Source organism: Ambystoma mexicanum, chromosome 8, assembly GCF_040938575.1.
Source record: "Ambystoma mexicanum isolate Mex_15411 chromosome 8, UKY_AmexF1_1, whole genome shotgun sequence".
Classification (NCBI taxonomy): Eukaryota; Metazoa; Chordata; class Amphibia; order Caudata; family Ambystomatidae; genus Ambystoma; species Ambystoma mexicanum.
In genome coordinates this window covers 731,303,271-731,320,304 of record NC_090929.1, presented here as the reverse complement: position 1 = coordinate 731,320,304, position 17,034 = coordinate 731,303,271, and the positions used below count along the sequence as shown (strand labels likewise).

General features: G+C 46.5%; 47 non-coding genes and 3 pseudogenes across 47 annotated transcripts; all 50 read right to left on the bottom strand.

Annotated features, from left to right (window-relative positions):
- Positions 1-97: 97 nt before the first annotated feature.
- On the bottom strand, positions 98-216 carry LOC138479377 (5S ribosomal RNA). Its single transcript, XR_011273157.1, has one exon. It is a non-coding gene; the product is annotated as a 5S ribosomal RNA (ribosomal RNA).
- Positions 217-679: 463 nt separating this feature from the next.
- Positions 680-788, bottom strand: LOC138474523 (5S ribosomal RNA; annotated as a pseudogene).
- A 106-nt stretch (positions 789-894) lies between these two features.
- LOC138479815 (5S ribosomal RNA) lies at positions 895-1,013 on the bottom strand. Its single transcript, XR_011273555.1, has one exon. It is a non-coding gene; the product is annotated as a 5S ribosomal RNA (ribosomal RNA).
- Positions 1,014-1,119: 106 nt separating this feature from the next.
- Positions 1,120-1,238, bottom strand: LOC138478897 (5S ribosomal RNA). Its single transcript, XR_011272721.1, has one exon. It is a non-coding gene; the product is annotated as a 5S ribosomal RNA (ribosomal RNA).
- Positions 1,239-1,344: 106 nt separating this feature from the next.
- On the bottom strand, positions 1,345-1,463 carry LOC138475886 (5S ribosomal RNA). Its single transcript, XR_011269989.1, has one exon. It is a non-coding gene; the product is annotated as a 5S ribosomal RNA (ribosomal RNA).
- Positions 1,464-1,926: 463 nt separating this feature from the next.
- On the bottom strand, positions 1,927-2,045 carry LOC138475885 (5S ribosomal RNA). The gene has a single exon (XR_011269988.1). It is a non-coding gene; the product is annotated as a 5S ribosomal RNA (ribosomal RNA).
- A 106-nt stretch (positions 2,046-2,151) lies between these two features.
- On the bottom strand, positions 2,152-2,270 carry LOC138475884 (5S ribosomal RNA). Its single transcript, XR_011269987.1, has one exon. It is a non-coding gene; the product is annotated as a 5S ribosomal RNA (ribosomal RNA).
- A 112-nt stretch (positions 2,271-2,382) lies between these two features.
- LOC138478058 (5S ribosomal RNA) lies at positions 2,383-2,501 on the bottom strand. Its single transcript, XR_011271960.1, has one exon. It is a non-coding gene; the product is annotated as a 5S ribosomal RNA (ribosomal RNA).
- Positions 2,502-2,607: 106 nt separating this feature from the next.
- On the bottom strand, positions 2,608-2,726 carry LOC138475883 (5S ribosomal RNA). The gene has a single exon (XR_011269986.1). It is a non-coding gene; the product is annotated as a 5S ribosomal RNA (ribosomal RNA).
- Positions 2,727-3,189: 463 nt separating this feature from the next.
- On the bottom strand, positions 3,190-3,308 carry LOC138475881 (5S ribosomal RNA). Its single transcript, XR_011269985.1, has one exon. It is a non-coding gene; the product is annotated as a 5S ribosomal RNA (ribosomal RNA).
- Positions 3,309-3,414: 106 nt separating this feature from the next.
- On the bottom strand, positions 3,415-3,533 carry LOC138475880 (5S ribosomal RNA). Its single transcript, XR_011269984.1, has one exon. It is a non-coding gene; the product is annotated as a 5S ribosomal RNA (ribosomal RNA).
- A 106-nt stretch (positions 3,534-3,639) lies between these two features.
- On the bottom strand, positions 3,640-3,758 carry LOC138475888 (5S ribosomal RNA). The gene has a single exon (XR_011269991.1). It is a non-coding gene; the product is annotated as a 5S ribosomal RNA (ribosomal RNA).
- Positions 3,759-4,222: 464 nt separating this feature from the next.
- LOC138475879 (5S ribosomal RNA) lies at positions 4,223-4,341 on the bottom strand. The gene has a single exon (XR_011269983.1). It is a non-coding gene; the product is annotated as a 5S ribosomal RNA (ribosomal RNA).
- Positions 4,342-4,447: 106 nt separating this feature from the next.
- LOC138478382 (5S ribosomal RNA) lies at positions 4,448-4,566 on the bottom strand. Its single transcript, XR_011272255.1, has one exon. It is a non-coding gene; the product is annotated as a 5S ribosomal RNA (ribosomal RNA).
- A 464-nt stretch (positions 4,567-5,030) lies between these two features.
- LOC138475878 (5S ribosomal RNA) lies at positions 5,031-5,149 on the bottom strand. Its single transcript, XR_011269982.1, has one exon. It is a non-coding gene; the product is annotated as a 5S ribosomal RNA (ribosomal RNA).
- Positions 5,150-5,255: 106 nt separating this feature from the next.
- On the bottom strand, positions 5,256-5,374 carry LOC138475877 (5S ribosomal RNA). The gene has a single exon (XR_011269981.1). It is a non-coding gene; the product is annotated as a 5S ribosomal RNA (ribosomal RNA).
- Positions 5,375-5,480: 106 nt separating this feature from the next.
- LOC138479375 (5S ribosomal RNA) lies at positions 5,481-5,599 on the bottom strand. Its single transcript, XR_011273156.1, has one exon. It is a non-coding gene; the product is annotated as a 5S ribosomal RNA (ribosomal RNA).
- Positions 5,600-6,062: 463 nt separating this feature from the next.
- On the bottom strand, positions 6,063-6,171 carry LOC138474522 (5S ribosomal RNA; annotated as a pseudogene).
- Positions 6,172-6,277: 106 nt separating this feature from the next.
- Positions 6,278-6,396, bottom strand: LOC138479814 (5S ribosomal RNA). Its single transcript, XR_011273554.1, has one exon. It is a non-coding gene; the product is annotated as a 5S ribosomal RNA (ribosomal RNA).
- A 106-nt stretch (positions 6,397-6,502) lies between these two features.
- On the bottom strand, positions 6,503-6,621 carry LOC138478896 (5S ribosomal RNA). The gene has a single exon (XR_011272720.1). It is a non-coding gene; the product is annotated as a 5S ribosomal RNA (ribosomal RNA).
- Positions 6,622-6,727: 106 nt separating this feature from the next.
- LOC138475875 (5S ribosomal RNA) lies at positions 6,728-6,846 on the bottom strand. The gene has a single exon (XR_011269979.1). It is a non-coding gene; the product is annotated as a 5S ribosomal RNA (ribosomal RNA).
- A 463-nt stretch (positions 6,847-7,309) lies between these two features.
- Positions 7,310-7,428, bottom strand: LOC138475874 (5S ribosomal RNA). The gene has a single exon (XR_011269978.1). It is a non-coding gene; the product is annotated as a 5S ribosomal RNA (ribosomal RNA).
- Positions 7,429-7,534: 106 nt separating this feature from the next.
- LOC138475873 (5S ribosomal RNA) lies at positions 7,535-7,653 on the bottom strand. Its single transcript, XR_011269977.1, has one exon. It is a non-coding gene; the product is annotated as a 5S ribosomal RNA (ribosomal RNA).
- Positions 7,654-7,759: 106 nt separating this feature from the next.
- Positions 7,760-7,878, bottom strand: LOC138478056 (5S ribosomal RNA). The gene has a single exon (XR_011271958.1). It is a non-coding gene; the product is annotated as a 5S ribosomal RNA (ribosomal RNA).
- A 106-nt stretch (positions 7,879-7,984) lies between these two features.
- LOC138475872 (5S ribosomal RNA) lies at positions 7,985-8,103 on the bottom strand. The gene has a single exon (XR_011269976.1). It is a non-coding gene; the product is annotated as a 5S ribosomal RNA (ribosomal RNA).
- A 474-nt stretch (positions 8,104-8,577) lies between these two features.
- LOC138475870 (5S ribosomal RNA) lies at positions 8,578-8,696 on the bottom strand. The gene has a single exon (XR_011269975.1). It is a non-coding gene; the product is annotated as a 5S ribosomal RNA (ribosomal RNA).
- Positions 8,697-8,802: 106 nt separating this feature from the next.
- LOC138478381 (5S ribosomal RNA) lies at positions 8,803-8,921 on the bottom strand. The gene has a single exon (XR_011272254.1). It is a non-coding gene; the product is annotated as a 5S ribosomal RNA (ribosomal RNA).
- Positions 8,922-9,027: 106 nt separating this feature from the next.
- Positions 9,028-9,146, bottom strand: LOC138475869 (5S ribosomal RNA). The gene has a single exon (XR_011269974.1). It is a non-coding gene; the product is annotated as a 5S ribosomal RNA (ribosomal RNA).
- Positions 9,147-9,252: 106 nt separating this feature from the next.
- LOC138475868 (5S ribosomal RNA) lies at positions 9,253-9,371 on the bottom strand. Its single transcript, XR_011269973.1, has one exon. It is a non-coding gene; the product is annotated as a 5S ribosomal RNA (ribosomal RNA).
- Positions 9,372-9,835: 464 nt separating this feature from the next.
- On the bottom strand, positions 9,836-9,954 carry LOC138479052 (5S ribosomal RNA). The gene has a single exon (XR_011272862.1). It is a non-coding gene; the product is annotated as a 5S ribosomal RNA (ribosomal RNA).
- A 106-nt stretch (positions 9,955-10,060) lies between these two features.
- LOC138475867 (5S ribosomal RNA) lies at positions 10,061-10,179 on the bottom strand. The gene has a single exon (XR_011269972.1). It is a non-coding gene; the product is annotated as a 5S ribosomal RNA (ribosomal RNA).
- Positions 10,180-10,643: 464 nt separating this feature from the next.
- Positions 10,644-10,762, bottom strand: LOC138475866 (5S ribosomal RNA). Its single transcript, XR_011269971.1, has one exon. It is a non-coding gene; the product is annotated as a 5S ribosomal RNA (ribosomal RNA).
- A 106-nt stretch (positions 10,763-10,868) lies between these two features.
- On the bottom strand, positions 10,869-10,987 carry LOC138479105 (5S ribosomal RNA). Its single transcript, XR_011272910.1, has one exon. It is a non-coding gene; the product is annotated as a 5S ribosomal RNA (ribosomal RNA).
- Positions 10,988-11,451: 464 nt separating this feature from the next.
- Positions 11,452-11,570, bottom strand: LOC138475865 (5S ribosomal RNA). The gene has a single exon (XR_011269970.1). It is a non-coding gene; the product is annotated as a 5S ribosomal RNA (ribosomal RNA).
- Positions 11,571-11,676: 106 nt separating this feature from the next.
- LOC138475863 (5S ribosomal RNA) lies at positions 11,677-11,795 on the bottom strand. Its single transcript, XR_011269968.1, has one exon. It is a non-coding gene; the product is annotated as a 5S ribosomal RNA (ribosomal RNA).
- Positions 11,796-11,901: 106 nt separating this feature from the next.
- Positions 11,902-12,020, bottom strand: LOC138475862 (5S ribosomal RNA). The gene has a single exon (XR_011269967.1). It is a non-coding gene; the product is annotated as a 5S ribosomal RNA (ribosomal RNA).
- A 106-nt stretch (positions 12,021-12,126) lies between these two features.
- Positions 12,127-12,245, bottom strand: LOC138478783 (5S ribosomal RNA). The gene has a single exon (XR_011272618.1). It is a non-coding gene; the product is annotated as a 5S ribosomal RNA (ribosomal RNA).
- A 463-nt stretch (positions 12,246-12,708) lies between these two features.
- LOC138479242 (5S ribosomal RNA) lies at positions 12,709-12,827 on the bottom strand. Its single transcript, XR_011273035.1, has one exon. It is a non-coding gene; the product is annotated as a 5S ribosomal RNA (ribosomal RNA).
- A 106-nt stretch (positions 12,828-12,933) lies between these two features.
- On the bottom strand, positions 12,934-13,052 carry LOC138479269 (5S ribosomal RNA). The gene has a single exon (XR_011273059.1). It is a non-coding gene; the product is annotated as a 5S ribosomal RNA (ribosomal RNA).
- A 106-nt stretch (positions 13,053-13,158) lies between these two features.
- LOC138479172 (5S ribosomal RNA) lies at positions 13,159-13,277 on the bottom strand. The gene has a single exon (XR_011272971.1). It is a non-coding gene; the product is annotated as a 5S ribosomal RNA (ribosomal RNA).
- A 464-nt stretch (positions 13,278-13,741) lies between these two features.
- LOC138475861 (5S ribosomal RNA) lies at positions 13,742-13,860 on the bottom strand. The gene has a single exon (XR_011269966.1). It is a non-coding gene; the product is annotated as a 5S ribosomal RNA (ribosomal RNA).
- A 106-nt stretch (positions 13,861-13,966) lies between these two features.
- LOC138478380 (5S ribosomal RNA) lies at positions 13,967-14,085 on the bottom strand. The gene has a single exon (XR_011272253.1). It is a non-coding gene; the product is annotated as a 5S ribosomal RNA (ribosomal RNA).
- Positions 14,086-14,548: 463 nt separating this feature from the next.
- Positions 14,549-14,667, bottom strand: LOC138478640 (5S ribosomal RNA). The gene has a single exon (XR_011272488.1). It is a non-coding gene; the product is annotated as a 5S ribosomal RNA (ribosomal RNA).
- Positions 14,668-14,773: 106 nt separating this feature from the next.
- Positions 14,774-14,882, bottom strand: LOC138474627 (5S ribosomal RNA; annotated as a pseudogene).
- Positions 14,883-14,988: 106 nt separating this feature from the next.
- Positions 14,989-15,107, bottom strand: LOC138479646 (5S ribosomal RNA). Its single transcript, XR_011273402.1, has one exon. It is a non-coding gene; the product is annotated as a 5S ribosomal RNA (ribosomal RNA).
- A 106-nt stretch (positions 15,108-15,213) lies between these two features.
- LOC138475859 (5S ribosomal RNA) lies at positions 15,214-15,332 on the bottom strand. The gene has a single exon (XR_011269965.1). It is a non-coding gene; the product is annotated as a 5S ribosomal RNA (ribosomal RNA).
- Positions 15,333-15,796: 464 nt separating this feature from the next.
- On the bottom strand, positions 15,797-15,915 carry LOC138475858 (5S ribosomal RNA). Its single transcript, XR_011269964.1, has one exon. It is a non-coding gene; the product is annotated as a 5S ribosomal RNA (ribosomal RNA).
- Positions 15,916-16,021: 106 nt separating this feature from the next.
- Positions 16,022-16,140, bottom strand: LOC138480029 (5S ribosomal RNA). Its single transcript, XR_011273749.1, has one exon. It is a non-coding gene; the product is annotated as a 5S ribosomal RNA (ribosomal RNA).
- A 106-nt stretch (positions 16,141-16,246) lies between these two features.
- LOC138475857 (5S ribosomal RNA) lies at positions 16,247-16,365 on the bottom strand. The gene has a single exon (XR_011269963.1). It is a non-coding gene; the product is annotated as a 5S ribosomal RNA (ribosomal RNA).
- A 106-nt stretch (positions 16,366-16,471) lies between these two features.
- On the bottom strand, positions 16,472-16,590 carry LOC138478652 (5S ribosomal RNA). Its single transcript, XR_011272499.1, has one exon. It is a non-coding gene; the product is annotated as a 5S ribosomal RNA (ribosomal RNA).
- Between the last annotated feature and the right edge of the window lie 444 nt (positions 16,591-17,034).

Genomic DNA, 17,034 nt, shown 5'->3' with positions numbered 1-17,034 from the left:
AGTGAGTTTTGTACTTTTAAGCATCTAGTCGGCTAGACCTTGCAGTTTTGAAAGGCAATTGAGAAATGGCTCACTTCCTGAACTTGGAGCACAAAAAAGCCTACAGCCCCTGGTATTCCCAGGCGGTCTCCCATCCAGGTACTAACTAGGCCCGACACTGCTTAGCTTCCGAGATCAGAGGAGATCGGGCGCATTCAGTGTGGTGTGGCCGTAGGCTCTAGAAATGCTAAGAATATTACTCTTATGCATTTGCATTTAGTAAGCTAAGCCATGCAGCCACTTGCAACATGATACCACGCTCATCGCTCGATCAGGCTCGATCAGGCGAGATATATAAGACTGGTGGGCCCATTCAGGACTCCTATGTCTGGTAGGATAACTTTAATCCATCCATCCTGTTTCTGTTGCAGGGAGGTGGAGAGAACAATCAACACAATAACGGCTTTCTTTCATGCCTCTTGAAGGACTCAATATTCTCTGTACTGCATTACATGTGAAAGTCGATTTATTACCCATGAACACACTACCTGTATGCTAATTATATGTAAATAGGTAGCTCCAGCCCTCATAATGTTGTCCAACATTTCCGCTATAAAACGGGATAAAATTATTTTGGAAACATACCAAATTTGAAAAGTAATTGAGAAGTTGTGCAATTACTAATCATGGAGCACAAAATAGCCTACAGCACCTGGTATTCCCAGGCGGTCTCCCATCCAGGTACTAACTAGGCCCGACACTGCTTAGCTTCCGAGATCAGACGCATTCAGTGTGGTGTGGCCGTAGGCTCTGGGCCTAGTGAGTTTTGTACTTTTAAGCATCTAGTCGGCTAGACCTTGCAGTTCTGAAAGGCAATTGAGAAATGGCTCACTTCCTGAACTTGGAGCACAAAAAAGCCTACAGCACCTGGTATTCCCAGGCGGTCTCCCATCCAGGTACTAACTAGGCCCGACACTGCTTAGCTTCTGAGATCAGACGAGATCGGGCACATTCAGTGTGGTGTGGCCGTAGGCTCTGGTCCTAGTGAGTTTTGTACTTTTAAGCATCTAGTCGGCTAGACCTTGCAGTTTTGAAAGGCAATTGAGAAATGGCTCACTTCCTGAACTTGGAGCACAAAAAAGCCTACAGCACCTGGTATTCCCAGGCGGTCTCCCATCCAGGTACTAACTAGGCCTGACACTGCTTAGCTTCCGAGATCAGACGAGATCGGGCGCATTCAGTGTGGTGTGGCCGTAGGCTCTGGGCCTAGTGAGTTTTGTACTTTTAAGCATCTAGTCGGCTAGACCTTGCAGTTTTGAAAGGCAATTGAGAAATGGCTCACTTCCTGAACTTGGAGCACAAAAAAGCCTACAGCACCTGGTATTCCCAGGCGGTCTCCCATCCAGGTACTAACTAGGCCCGACACTGCTTAGCTTCCGAGATCAGACGAGATCGGGCGCATTCAGTGTGGTGTGGCCGTAGGCTCTAGAAATGCTAAGAATATTACTCTTATGCATTTGCATTTAGTAAGCTAAGCCATGCAGCCACTTGCAACATGATACCACGCTCATCGCTCGATCAGGCTCGATCAGGCGAGATATATAAGACTGGTGGGCCCATTCAGGACTCCTATGTCTGGTAGGATAACTTTAATCCATCCATCCTGTTTCTGTTGCAGGGAGGTGGAGAGAACAATCAACACAATAACGGCTTTCTTTCATGCCTCTTGAAGGACTCAATATTCTCTGTACTGCATTACATGTGAAAGTCGATTTATTACCCATGAACACACTACCTGTATGCTAATTATATGTAAATAGGTAGCTCCAGCCCTCATAATGTTGTCCAACATTTCCGCTATAAAACGGGATAAAATTATTTTGGAAACATACCAAATTTGAAAAGTAATTGAGAAGTTGTGCAATTACTAATCATGGAGCACAAAATAGCCTACAGCACCTGGTATTCCCAGGCGGTCTCCCATCCAGGTACTAACTAGGCCCGACACTGCTTAGCTTCCGAGATCAGACGAGATCGGGCGCATTCAGTGTGGTGTGGCCGTAGGCTCTGGGCCTAGTGAGTTTTGTACTTTTAAGCATCTAGTCGGCTAGACCTTGCAGTTTTGAAAGGCAATTGAGAAATGGCTCACTTCCTGAACTTGGAGCACAAAAAAGCCTACAGCACCTGGTATTCCCAGGCGGTCTCCCATCCAGGTACTAACTAGGCCCGACACTGCTTAGCTTCCGAGATCAGACGAGATCGGGCGCATTCAGTGTGGTGTGGCCGTAGGCTCTGGTTCTAGTTCTAGTGAGTTTTGTACTTTTAAGCATCTAGTCGGCTAGACCTTGCAGTTTTGAAAGGCAATTGAGAAATGGCTCACTTCCTGAACTTGGAGCACAAAAAAGCCTACAGCACCTGGTATTCCCAGGCGGTCTCCCATCCAGGTACTAACTAGGCCCGACACTGCTTAGCTTCCGAGATCAGACGAGATCAGGCGCATTCAGTGTGGTGTGGCCGTAGGCTCTGGGCCTAGTGAGTTTTGTACTTTTAAGCATCTAGTCGGCTAGACCTTGCAGTTTTGAAAGGCAATTGAGAAATGGCTCACTTCCTGAACTTGGAGCACAAAAAAGCCTACAGCACCTGGTATTCCCAGGCGGTCTCCCATCCAGGTACTAACTAGGCCCGACACTGCTTAGCTTCCGAGATCAGACGAGATCGGGCGCATTCAGTGTGGTGTGGCCGTAGGCTCTAGAAATGCTAAGAATATTACTCTTATGCATTTGCATTTAGTAAGCTAAGCCATGCAGCCACTTGCAACATGATACCACGCTCATCGCTCGATCAGGCTCGATCAGGCGAGATATATAAGACTGGTGGGCCCATTCAGGACTCCTATGTCTGGTAGGATAACTTTAATCCATCCATCCTGTTTCTGTTGCAGGGAGGTGGAGAGAACAATCAACACAATAACGGCTTTCTTTCATGCCTCTTGAAGGACTCAATATTCTCTGTACTGCATTACATGTGAAAGTCGATTTATTACCCATGAACACACTACCTGTATGCTAATTATATGTAAATAGGTAGCTCCAGCCCTCATAATGTTGTCCAACATTTCCGCTATAAAACGGGATAAAATTATTTTGGAAACATACCAAATTTGAAAAGTAATTGAGAAGTTGTGCAATTACTAATCATGGAGCACAAAATAGCCTACAGCACCTGGTATTCCCAGGCGGTCTCCCATCCAGGTACTAACTAGGCCCGACACTGCTTAGCTTCCGAGATCAGACGAGATCGGGCGCATTCAGTGTGGTGTGGCCGTAGGCTCAGGGCCTAGTGAGTTTTGTACTTTTAAGCATCTAGTCGGCTAGACCTTGCAGTTTTGAAAGGCAATTGAGAAATGGCTCACTTCCTGAACTTGGAGCACAAAAAAGCCTACAGCACCTGGTATTCCCAGGCGGTCTCCCATCCAGGTACTAACTAGGCCCGACACTGCTTAGCTTCCGAGATCAGACGAGATCGGGCGCATTCAGTGTGGTGTGGCCGTAGGCTCTGGTCCTAGTGAGTTTTGTACTTTTAAGCATCTAGTCGGCTAGACCTTGCAGTTTTGAAAGGCAATTGAGAAATGGCTCACTTCCTGAACTTGGAGCACAAAAAAGCCTACAGCACCTGGTATTCCCAGGCGGTCTCCCATCCAGGTACTAACTAGGCCCAACACTGCTTAGCTTCCGAGATCAGACGAGATCGGGCGCATTCAGTGTGGTGTGGCCGTAGGCTCGAGTAATGCTAAGAATATTACTCTTATGCATTTGCATTTAGTAAGCTAAGCCATGCAGCCACTTGCAACATGATACCACGCTCATCGGTCGATCAGCGCTCGATCAGGCGAGATATATAAGACTGGTGGGCCCATTCAGGACTCCTATGTCTGGTAGGATAACTTTAATCCATCCATCCTGTTTCTGTTGCAGGGAGGTGGAGAGAACAATCAACACAATAACGCCTTTCTTTCATGCCTCTTGAAGGACTCAATATTCTCTGTACTGCATTACATGTGAAAGTCGATTTATTACCCATGAACACACTACCTGTATGCTAATTATATGTAAATAGGTAGCTCCAGCCCTCATAATGTTGTCCAACATTTCCGCTATAAAACGGGATAAAATTATTTTGGAAACATACCAAATTTGAAAAGTAATTGAGAAGTTGCGCAATTACTAATCATGGAGCACAAAATAGCCTACAGCACCTGGTATTCCCAGGCGGTCTCCCATCCAGGTACTAACTAGGCCCGACACTGCTTAGCTTCCGAGATCAGACGAGATCGGGCGCATTCAGTGTGGTGTGGCCGTAGGCTCTGGGCCTAGTGAGTTTTGTACTTTTAAGCATCTAGTCGGCTAGACCTTGCAGTTTTGAAAGGCAATTGAGAAATGGCTCACTTCCTGAACTTGGAGCACAAAAAAGCCTACAGCACCTGGTATTCCCAGGCAGTCTCCCATCCAGGTACTAACTAGGCCCGACACTGCTTAGCTTCCGAGATCAGACGAGATCGGGCGCATTCAGTGTGGTGTGGCCGTAGGCTCTAGTAATGCTAAGAATATTACTCTTATGCATTTGCATTTAGTAAGCTAAGCCATGCAGCCACTTGCAACATGATACCACGCTCATCGCTCGATCAGCGCTCGATCAGGCGAGATATATAAGACTGGTGGGCCCATTCAGGACTCCTATGTCTGGTAGGATAACTTTAATCCATCCATCCTGTTTCTGTTGCAGGGAGGTGGAGAGAACAATCAACACAATAACGGCTTTCTTTCATGCCTCTTGAAGGACTCAATATTCTCTGTACTGCATTACATGTGAAAGTCGATTTATTACCCATGAACACACTACCTGTATGCTAATTATATGTAAATAGGTAGCTCCAGCCCTCATAATGTTGTCCAACATTTCCGCTATAAAACGGGATAAAATTATTTTGGAAACATACCAAATTTGAAAAGTAATTGAGAAGTTGTGCAATTACTAATCATGGAGCACAAAATAGCCTACAGCACCTGGTATTCCCAGGCGGTCTCCCATCCAGGTACTAACTAGGCCCGACACTGCTTAGCTTCCGAGATCAGACGAGATCGGGCGCATTCAGTGTGGTGTGGCCGTAGGCTCAGGGCCTAGTGAGTTTTGTACTTTTAAGCATCTAGTCGGCTAGACCTTGCAGTTTTGAAAGGCAATTGAGAAATGGCTCACTTCCTGAACTTGGAGCACAAAAAAGCCTACAGCACCTGGTATTCCCAGGCGGTCTCCCATCCAGGTACTAACTAGGCCCGACACTGCTTAGCTTCCGAGATCAGACGAGATCGGGCGCATTCAGTGTGGTGTGGCCGTAGGCTCTGGTCCTAGTGAGTTTTGTACTTTTAAGCATCTAGTCGGCTAGACCTTGCAGTTTTGAAAGGCAATTGAGAAATGGCTCACTTCCTGAACTTGGAGCACAAAAAAGCCTACAGCCCCTGGTATTCCCAGGCGGTCTCCCATCCAGGTACTAACTAGGCCCGACACTGCTTAGCTTCCGAGATCAGAGGAGATCGGGCGCATTCAGTGTGGTGTGGCCGTAGGCTCTAGAAATGCTAAGAATATTACTCTTATGCATTTGCATTTAGTAAGCTAAGCCATGCAGCCACTTGCAACATGATACCACGCTCATCGCTCGATCAGGCTCGATCAGGCGAGATATATAAGACTGGTGGGCCCATTCAGGACTCCTATGTCTGGTAGGATAACTTTAATCCATCCATCCTGTTTCTGTTGCAGGGAGGTGGAGAGAACAATCAACACAATAACGGCTTTCTTTCATGCCTCTTGAAGGACTCAATATTCTCTGTACTGCATTACATGTGAAAGTCGATTTATTACCCATGAACACACTACCTGTATGCTAATTATATGTAAATAGGTAGCTCCAGCCCTCATAATGTTGTCCAACATTTCCGCTATAAAACGGGATAAAATTATTTTGGAAACATACCAAATTTGAAAAGTAATTGAGAAGTTGTGCAATTACTAATCATGGAGCACAAAATAGCCTACAGCACCTGGTATTCCCAGGCGGTCTCCCATCCAGGTACTAACTAGGCCCGACACTGCTTAGCTTCCGAGATCAGACGCATTCAGTGTGGTGTGGCCGTAGGCTCTGGGCCTAGTGAGTTTTGTACTTTTAAGCATCTAGTCGGCTAGACCTTGCAGTTCTGAAAGGCAATTGAGAAATGGCTCACTTCCTGAACTTGGAGCACAAAAAAGCCTACAGCACCTGGTATTCCCAGGCGGTCTCCCATCCAGGTACTAACTAGGCCCGACACTGCTTAGCTTCTGAGATCAGACGAGATCGGGCACATTCAGTGTGGTGTGGCCGTAGGCTCTGGTCCTAGTGAGTTTTGTACTTTTAAGCATCTAGTCGGCTAGACCTTGCAGTTTTGAAAGGCAATTGAGAAATGGCTCACTTCCTGAACTTGGAGCACAAAAAAGCCTACAGCACCTGGTATTCCCAGGCGGTCTCCCATCCAGGTACTAACTAGGCCTGACACTGCTTAGCTTCCGAGATCAGACGAGATCGGGCGCATTCAGTGTGGTGTGGCCGTAGGCTCTGGGCCTAGTGAGTTTTGTACTTTTAAGCATCTAGTCGGCTAGACCTTGCAGTTTTGAAAGGCAATTGAGAAATGGCTCACTTCCTGAACTTGGAGCACAAAAAAGCCTACAGCACCTGGTATTCCCAGGCGGTCTCCCATCCAGGTACTAACTAGGCCCGACACTGCTTAGCTTCCGAGATCAGACGAGATCGGGCGCATTCAGTGTGGTGTGGCCGTAGGCTCTAGAAATGCTAAGAATATTACTCTTATGCATTTGCATTTAGTAAGCTAAGCCATGCAGCCACTTGCAACATGATACCACGCTCATCGCTCGATCAGGCTCGATCAGGCGAGATATATAAGACTGGTGGGCCCATTCAGGACTCCTATGTCTGGTAGGATAACTTTAATCCATCCATCCTGTTTCTGTTGCAGGGAGGTGGAGAGAACAATCAACACAATAACGGCTTTCTTTCATGCCTCTTGAAGGACTCAATATTCTCTGTACTGCATTACATGTGAAAGTCGATTTATTACCCATGAACACACTACCTGTATGCTAATTATATGTAAATAGGTAGCTCCAGCCCTCATAATGTTGTCCAACATTTCCGCTATAAAACGGGATAAAATTATTTTGGAAACATACCAAATTTGAAAAGTAATTGAGAAGTTGTGCAATTACTAATCATGGAGCACAAAATAGCCTACAGCACCTGGTATTCCCAGGCGGTCTCCCATCCAGGTACTAACTAGGCCCGACACTGCTTAGCTTCCGAGATCAGACGAGATCGGGCGCATTCAGTGTGGTGTGGCCGTAGGCTCTGGGCCTAGTGAGTTTTGTACTTTTAAGCATCTAGTCGGCTAGACCTTGCAGTTTTGAAAGGCAATTGAGAAATGGCTCACTTCCTGAACTTGGAGCACAAAAAAGCCTACAGCACCTGGTATTCCCAGGCGGTCTCCCATCCAGGTACTAACTAGGCCCGACACTGCTTAGCTTCCGAGATCAGACGAGATCGGGCGCATTCAGTGTGGTGTGGCCGTAGGCTCTGGTTCTAGTGAGTTTTGTACTTTTAAGCATCTAGTCGGCTAGACCTTGCAGTTTTGAAAGGCAATTGAGAAATGGCTCACTTCCTGAACTTGGAGCACAAAAAAGCCTACAGCACCTGGTATTCCCAGGCGGTCTCCCATCCAGGTACTAACTAGGCCCGACACTGCTTAGCTTCCGAGATCAGACGAGATCAGGCGCATTCAGTGTGGTGTGGCCGTAGGCTCTGGGCCTAGTGAGTTTTGTACTTTTAAGCATCTAGTCGGCTAGACCTTGCAGTTTTGAAAGGCAATTGAGAAATGGCTCACTTCCTGAACTTGGAGCACAAAAAAGCCTACAGCACCTGGTATTCCCAGGCGGTCTCCCATCCAGGTACTAACTAGGCCCGACACTGCTTAGCTTCCGAGATCAGACGAGATCGGGCGCATTCAGTGTGGTGTGGCCGTAGGCTCTAGAAATGCTAAGAATATTACTCTTATGCATTTGCATTTAGTAAGCTAAGCCATGCAGCCACTTGCAACATGATACCACGCTCATCGCTCGATCAGCGCTCGATCAGGCTCGATCAGGCGAGATATATAAGACTGGTGGGCCCATTCAGGACTCCTATGTCTGGTAGGATAACTTTAATCCATCCATCCTGTTTCTGTTGCAGGGAGGTGGAGAGAACAATCAACACAATAACGGCTTTCTTTCATGCCTCTTGAAGGACTCAATATTCTCTGTACTGTATTACATGTGAAAGTCGATTTATTACCCATGAACACACTACCTGTATGCTAATTATATGTAAATAGGTAGCTCCAGCCCTCATAATGTTGTCCAACATTTCCGCTATAAAACGGGATAAAATTATTTTGGAAACATACCAAATTTGAAAAGTAATTGAGAAGTTGCGCAATTACTAATCATGGAGCACAAAATAGCCTACAGCACCTGGTATTCCCAGGCGGTCTCCCATCCAGGTACTAACTAGGCCCGACACTGCTTAGCTTCCGAGATCAGACGAGATCGGGCGCATTCAGTGTGGTGTGGCCGTAGGCTCTGGGCCTAGTGAGTTTTGTACTTTTAAGCATCTAGTCGGCTAGACCTTGCAGTTTTGAAAGGCAATTGAGAAATGGCTCACTTCCTGAACTTGGAGCACAAAAAAGCCTACAGCACCTGGTATTCCCAGGCAGTCTCCCATCCAGGTACTAACTAGGCCCGACACTGCTTAGCTTCCGAGATCAGACGAGATCGGGCGCATTCAGTGTGGTGTGGCCGTAGGCTCTGGTCCTAGTGAGTTTTGTACTTTTAAGCATCTAGTCGGCTAGACCTTGCAGTTTTGAAAGGCAATTGAGAAATGGCTCACTTCCTGAACTTGGAGCACAAAAAAGCCTACAGCACCTGGTATTCCCAGGCGGTCTCCCATCCAGGTACTAACTAGGCCCGACACTGCTTAGCTTCCGAGATCAGACGAGATCGGGCGCATTCAGTGTGGTGTGGCCGTAGGCTCTGGGCCTAGTGAGTTTTGTACTTTTAAGCATCTAGTCGGCTAGACCTTGCAGTTTTGAAAGGCAATTGAGAAATGGCTCACTTCCTGAACTTGGAGCACAAAAAAGCCTACAGCACCTGGTATTCCCAGGCGGTCTCCCATCCAGGTACTAACTAGGCCCGACACTGCTTAGCTTCCGAGATCAGACGAGATCGGGCGCATTCAGTGTGGTGTGGCCGTAGGCTCTAGAAATGCTAAGAATATTACTCTTATGCATTTGCATTTAGTAAGCTAAGCCATGCAGCCACTTGCAACATGATACCACGCTCATCGCTCGATCAGCGCTTGATCAGGCGAGATATATAAGACTGGTGGGCCCATTCAGGACTCCTATGTCTGGTAGGATAACTTTAATCCATCCATCCTGTTTCTGTTGCAGGGAGGTGGAGAGAACAATCAACACAATAACGGCTTTCTTTCATGCCTCTTGAAGGACTCAATATTCTCTGTACTGCATTACATGTGAAAGTCGATTTATTACCCATGAACACACTACCTGTATGCTAATTATATGTAAATAGGTAGCTCCAGCCCTCATAATGTTGTCCAACATTTCCGCTATAAAACGGGATAAAATTATTTTGGAAACATACCAAATTTGAAAAGTAATTGAGAAGTTGCGCAATTACTAATCATGGAGCACAAAATAGCCTACAGCACCTGGTATTCCCAGGCGGTCTCCCATCCAGGTACTAACTAGGCCCGACACTGCTTAGTTTCCGAGATCAGACGAGATCGGGCGCATTCAGTGTGGTGTGGCCGTAGGCTCTGGGCCTAGTGAGTTTTGTACTTTTAAGCATCTAGTCGGCTAGACCTTGCAGTTTTGAAAGGCAATTGAGAAATGGCTCACTTCCTGAACTTGGAGCACAAAAAAGCCTACAGCACCTGGTATTCCCAGGCGGTCTCCCATCCAGGTACTAACTAGGCCCGACACTGCTTAGCTTCCGAGATCAGACGAGATCGGGCGCATTCAGTGTGGTGTGGCCGTAGGCTCTAGAAATGCTAAGAATATTACTCTTATGCATTTGCATTTAGTAAGCTAAGCCATGCAGCCACTTGCAACATGATACCACGCTCATCGCTCGATCAGCGCTCGATCAGGCTCGATATATAAGACTGGTGGGCCCATTCAGGACTCCTATGTCTGGTAGGATAACTTTAATCCATCCATCCTGTTTCTGTTGCAGGGAGGTGGAGAGAACAATCAACACAATAACGCCTTTCTTTCATGCCTCTTGAAGGACTCAATATTCTCTGTACTGCATTACATGTGAAAGTCGATTTATTACCCATGAACACACTACCTGTATGCTAATTATATGTAAATAGGTAGCTCCAGCCCTCATAATGTTGTCCAACATTTCCGCTATAAAACGGGATAAAATTATTTTGGAAACATACCAAATTTGAAAAGTAATTGAGAAGTTGCGCAATTACTAATCATGGAGCACAAAATAGCCTACAGCACCTGGTATTCCCAGGCGGTCTCCCATCCAGGTACTAACTAGGCCCGACACTGCTTAGCTTCCGAGATCAGACGAGATCGGGCGCATTCAGTGTGGTGTGGCCGTAGGCTCTGGGCCTAGTGAGTTTTGTACTTTTAAGCATCTAGTCGGCTAGACCTTGCAGTTTTGAAAGGCAATTGAGAAATGGCTCACTTCCTGAACTTGGAGCACAAAAAAGCCTACAGCACCTGGTATTCCCAGGCAGTCTCCCATCCAGGTACTAACTAGGCCCGACACTGCTTAGCTTCCGAGATCAGACGAGATCGGGCGCATTCAGTGTGGTGTGGCCATAGGCTCTAGTAATGCTAAGAATATTACTCTTATGCATTTGCATTTAGTAAGCTAAGCCATGCAGCCACTTGCAACATGATACCACGCTCATCGCTCGATCAGCGCTCGATCAGGCGAGATATATAAGACTGGTGGGCCCATTCAGGACTCCTATGTCTGGTAGGATAACTTTAATCCATCCATCCTGTTTCTGTTGCAGGGAGGTGGAGAGAACAATCAACACAATAACGGCTTTCTTTCATGCCTCTTGAAGGACTCAATATTCTCTGTACTGCATTACATGTGAAAGTCGATTTATTACCCATGAACACACTACCTGTATGCTAATTATATGTAAATAGGTAGCTCCAGCCCTCATAATGTTGTCCAACATTTCCGCTATAAAACGGGATAAAATTATTTTGGAAACATACCAAATTTGAAAAGTAATTGAGAAGTTGTGCAATTACTAATCATGGAGCACAAAATAGCCTACAGCACCTGGTATTCCCAGGCGGTCTCCCATCCAGGTACTAACTAGGCCCGACACTGCTTAGCTTCCGAGATCAGACGAGATCGGGCGCATTCAGTGTGGTGTGGCCGTAGGCTCAGGGCCTAGTGAGTTTTGTACTTTTAAGCATCTAGTCGGCTAGACCTTGCAGTTTTGAAAGGCAATTGAGAAATGGCTCACTTCCTGAACTTGGAGCACAAAAAAGCCTACAGCACCTGGTATTCCCAGGCGGTCTCCCATCCAGGTACTAACTAGGCCCGACACTGCTTAGCTTCCGAGATCAGACGAGATCGGGCGCATTCAGTGTGGTGTGGCCGTAGGCTCTGGTCCTAGTGAGTTTTGTACTTTTAAGCATCTAGTCGGCTAGACCTTGCAGTTTTGAAAGGCAATTGAGAAATGGCTCACTTCCTGAACTTGGAGCACAAAAAAGCCTACAGCACCTGGTATTCCCAGGCGGTCTCCCATCCAGGTACTAACTAGGCCCGACACTGCTTAGCTTCCGAGATCAGACGAGATCGGGCGCATTCAGTGTGGTGTGGCCGTAGGCTCTGGGCCTAGTGAGTTTTGTACTTTTAAGCATCTAGTCGGCTAGACCTTGCAGTTTTGAAAGGCAATTGAGAAATGGCTCACTTCCTGAACTTGGAGCACAAAAAAGCCTATAGCACCTGGTATTCCCAGGCGGTCTCCCATCCAGGTACTAACTAGGCCCGACACTGCTTAGCTTCCGAGATCAGACGAGATCGGGCGCATTCAGTGTGGTGTGGCCGTAGGCTCGAGTAATGCTAAGAATATTAATCTTATGCATTTGCATTTAGTAAGCTAAGCCATGCAGCCACTTGCAACATGATACCACGCTCATCGCTCGATCAGGCTCGATCAGGCGAGATATATAAGACTGGTGGGCCCATTCAGGACTCCTATGTCTGGTAGGATAACTTTAATCCATCCATCCTGTTTCTGTTGCAGGGAGATGGAGAGAACAATCAACACAATAACGGCTTTCTTTCATGCCTCTTGAAGGACTCAATATTCTCTGTACTGCATTACATGTGAAAGTCGATTTATTACCCATGAACACACTACCTGTATGCTAATTATATGTAAATAGGTAGCTCCAGCCCTCATAATGTTGTCCAACATTTCCGCTATAAAACGGGATAAAATTATTTTGGAAACATACCAAATTTGAAAAGTAATTGAGAAGTTGTGCAATTACTAATCATGGAGCACAAAATAGCCTACAGCACCTGGTATTCCCAGGAGGTCTCCCATCCAGGTACTAACTAGGCCCGACACTACTTAGCTTCCGAGATCAGACGAAATCGGGCGCATTCAGTGTGGTGTGGCCGTAGGCTCTGGTCCTAGTGAGTTTTGTACTTTTAAGCATCTAGTCGGCTAGACCTTGCAGTTTTGAAAGGCAATTGAGAAATGGCTCACTTCCTGAACTTGGAGCACAAAAAAGCCTACAGCATCTGGTATTCCCAGGCGGTCTCCCATCCAGGTACTAACTAGGCCCGACACTGCTTAGCTTCCGAGATCAGACGAGATCGGGCGCATTCAGTGTGGTGTGGCCGTAGGCTCTGGGCCTAGTGAGTTTTGTACTTTTAAGCATCTAGTCGGCTAGACCTTGCAGTTTTGAAAGGCAATTGAGAAATGGCTCACTTCCTGAACTTGGAGCACAAAAAAGCCTACAGCACCTGGTATTCCCAGGCGGTCTCCCATCCAGGTACTAACTAGGCCCGACACTGCTTAGCTTCCGAGATCAGACGAGATCGGGCGCATTCAGTCTGGTGTGGCCGTAGGCTCTAGTAATGCTAAGAATATTACTCTTATGCATTTGCATTTAGTAAGCTAAGCCATGCAGCCACTTGCAACATGATACCACGCTCATCGCTCGATCAGCGCTCGATCAGGCGAGATATATAAGACTGGTGGGCCCATTCAGGACTCCTATGTCTGGTAGGATAACTTTAATCCATCCATCCTGTTTCTGTTGCAGGGAGGTGGAGAGAACAATCAACACAATAACGGCTTTCTTTCATGCCTCTTGAAGGACTCAATATTCTCTGTACTGCATTACATGTGAAAGTCGATTTATTACCCATGAACACACTACCTGTATGCTAATTATATGTAAATAGGTAGCTCCAGCCCTCATAATGTTGTCCAACATTTCCGCTATAAAACGGGATAAAATTATTTTGGAAACATACCAAATTTGAAAAGTAATTGAGAAGTTGCGCAATTACTAATCATGGAGCATAAAATAGCCTACAGCACCTGGTATTCCCAGGCGGTCTCCCATCCAGGTACTAACTAGGCCCGACACTGCTTAGCTTCCGAGATCAGACGAGATCGGGCGCATTCAGTGTGGTGTGGCCGTAGGCTCTGGGCCTAGTGAGTTTTGTACTTTTAAGCATCTAGTCGGCTAGACCTTGCAGTTTTGAAAGGCAATTGAGAAATGGCTCACTTCCTGAACTTGGAGCACAAAAAAGCCTACAGCACCTGGTATTCCCAGGCAGTCTCCCATCCAGGTACTAACTAGGCCCGACACTGCTTAGCTTCCGAGATCAGACGAGATCGGGCGCATTCAGTGTGGTGTGGCCGTAGGCTCTAGAAATGCTAAGAATATTACTCTTATGCATTTGCATTTAGTAAGCTAAGCCATGCAGCCACTTGCAACATGATACCACGCTCATCGCTCGATCAGGCTCGATCAGGCGAGATATATAAGACTGGTGGGCCCATTCAGGACTCCTATGTCTGGTAGGATAACTTTAATCCATCCATCCTGTTTCTGTTGCAGGGAGGTGGAGAGAACAATCAACACAATAACGGCTTTCTTTCATGCCTCTTGAAGGACTCAATATTCTCTGTACTGCATTACATGTGAAAGTCGATTTATTACCCATGAACACACTACCTGTATGCTAATTATATGTAAATAGGTAGCTCCAGCCCTCATAATGTTGTCCAACATTTCCGCTATAAAACGGGATAAAATTATTTTGGAAACATACCAAATTTGAAAAGTAATTGAGAAGTTGTGCAATTACTAATCATGGAGCACAAAATAGCCTACAGCACCTGGTATTCCCAGGCGGTCTCCCATCCAGGTACTAACTAGGCCCGACACTGCTTAGCTTCCGAGATCAGACGAGATCGGGCGCATTCAGTGTGGTGTGGCAGTAGGCTTTGGGCCTAGTGAGTTTTGTACTTTTAAGCATCTAGTCGGCTAGACCTTGCAGTTTTGAAAGGCAATTGAGAAATGGCTCACTTCCTGAACTTGGAGCACAAAAAAGCCTACAGCACCTGGTATTCCCAGGCGGTCTCCCATCCAGGTACTAACTAGGCCCGACACTGCTTAGCTTCTGAGATCAGACGAATTCAGTGTGGTGTGGCCGTAGGCTCTGGTCCTAGTGAGTTTTGTACTTTTAAGCATCTAGTCGGCTAGACCTTGCAGTTTTGAAAGGCAATTGAGAAATGGCTCACTTCCTGAACTTGGAGCACAAAAAAGCCTACAGCACCTGGTATTCCCAGGCCGTCTCCCATCCAGGTACTAACTAGGCCCGACACTGCTTAGCTTCCGAGATCAGACGAGATCGGGCGCATTCAGTGTGGTGTGGCCGTAGGCTCTGGGCCTAGTGAGTTTTGTACTTTTAAGCATCTAGTCGGCTAGACCTTGCAGTTTTGAAAGGCAATTGAGAAATGGCTCACTTCCTGAACTTGGAGCACAAAAAAGCCTACAGCACCTGGTATTCCCAGGCGGTCTCCCATCCAGGTACTAACTAGGCCCGACACTGCTTAGCTTCCGAGATCAGACGAGATCGGGCGCATTCAGTGTGGTGTGGCCGTAGGCTCTAGAAATGCTAAGAATATTACTCTTATGCATTTGCATTTAGTAAGCTAAGCCATGCAGCCACTTGCAACATGATACCACGCTCATCGCTCGATCAGCGCTCGATCAGGCGAGATATATAAGACTGGTGGGCCCATTCAGGACTCCTATGTCTGGTAGGATAACTTTAATCCATCCATCCTGTTTCTGTTGCAGGGAGGTGGAGAGAACAATCAACACAATAACGGCTTTCTTTCATGCCTCTTGAAGGACTCAATATTCTCTGTACTGCATTACATGTGAAAGTCGATTTATTACCCATGAACACACTACCTGTATGCTAATTATATGTAAATAGGTAGCTCCAGCCCTCATAATGTTGTCCAACATTTCCGCTATAAAACGGGATAAAATTATTTTGGAAACATACCAAATTTGAAAAGTAATTGAGAAGTTGCGCAATTACTAATCATGGAGCACAAAATAGCCTACAGCACCTGGTATTCCCAGGCGGTCTCCCATCCAGGTACTAACTAGGCCCGACACTGCTTAGCTTCCGAGATCAGACGAGATCGGGCGCATTCAGTGTGGTGTGGCCGTAGGCTCTGGGCCTAGTGAGTTTTGTACTTTTAAGCATCTAGTCGGCTAGACCTTGCAGTTTTGAAAGGCAATTGAGAAATGGCTCACTTCCTGAACTTGGAGCACAAAAAAGCCTACAGCACCTGGTATTCCCAGGCAGTCTCCCATCCAGGTACTAACTAGGCCCGACACTGCTTAGCTTCTGAGATCAGACGAGATCGGGCGCATTCAGTGTGGTGTGGCCGTAGGCTCTGGTCCTAGTGAGTTTTGTACTTTTAAGCATCTAGTCGGCTAGACCTTGCAGTTTTGAAAGGCAATTGAGAAATGGCTCACTTCCTGAACTTGGAGCACAAAAAAGCCTACAGCACCTGGTATTCCCAGGCGGTCTCCCATCCAGGTACTAACTAGGCCCGACACTGCTTAGCTTCCGAGATCAGACGAGATCGGGCGCATTCAGTGTGGTGTGGCCGTAGGCTCTGGGCCTAGTGAGTTTTGTACTTTTAAGCATCTAGTCGGCTAGACCTTGCAGTTTTGAAAGGCAATTGAGAAATGGCTCACTTCCTGAACTTGGAGCACAAAAAAGCCTACAGCACCTGGTATTCCCAGGCGGTCTCCCATCCAGGTACTAACTAGGCCCGACACTGCTTAGCTTCCAAGATCAGACGAGATCGGGCGCATTCAGTGTGGTGTGGCCGTAGGCTCTAGAAATGCTAAGAATATTACTCTTATGCATTTGCATTTAGTAAGCTAAGCCATGCAGCCACTTGCAACATGATACCACGCTCATCGCTCGATCAGCGCTTGATCAGGCGAGATATATAAGACTGGTGGGCCCATTCAGGACTCCTATGTCTGGTAGGATAACTTTAATCCATCCATCCTGTTTCTGTTGCAGGGAGGTGGAGAGAACAATCAACACAATAACGGCTTTCTTTCATGCCTCTTGAAGGACTCAATATTCTCTGTACTGCATTACATGTGAAAGTCGATTTATTACCCATGAACACACTACCTGTATGCTAATTATATGTAAATAGGTAGCTCCAGCCCTCATAATGTTGTCCAACATTTCCGCTATAAAACGGGATAAAATTATTTTGGAAACATACCAAATTTGAAAAGTAATTGAGAAGTTGCGCAATTA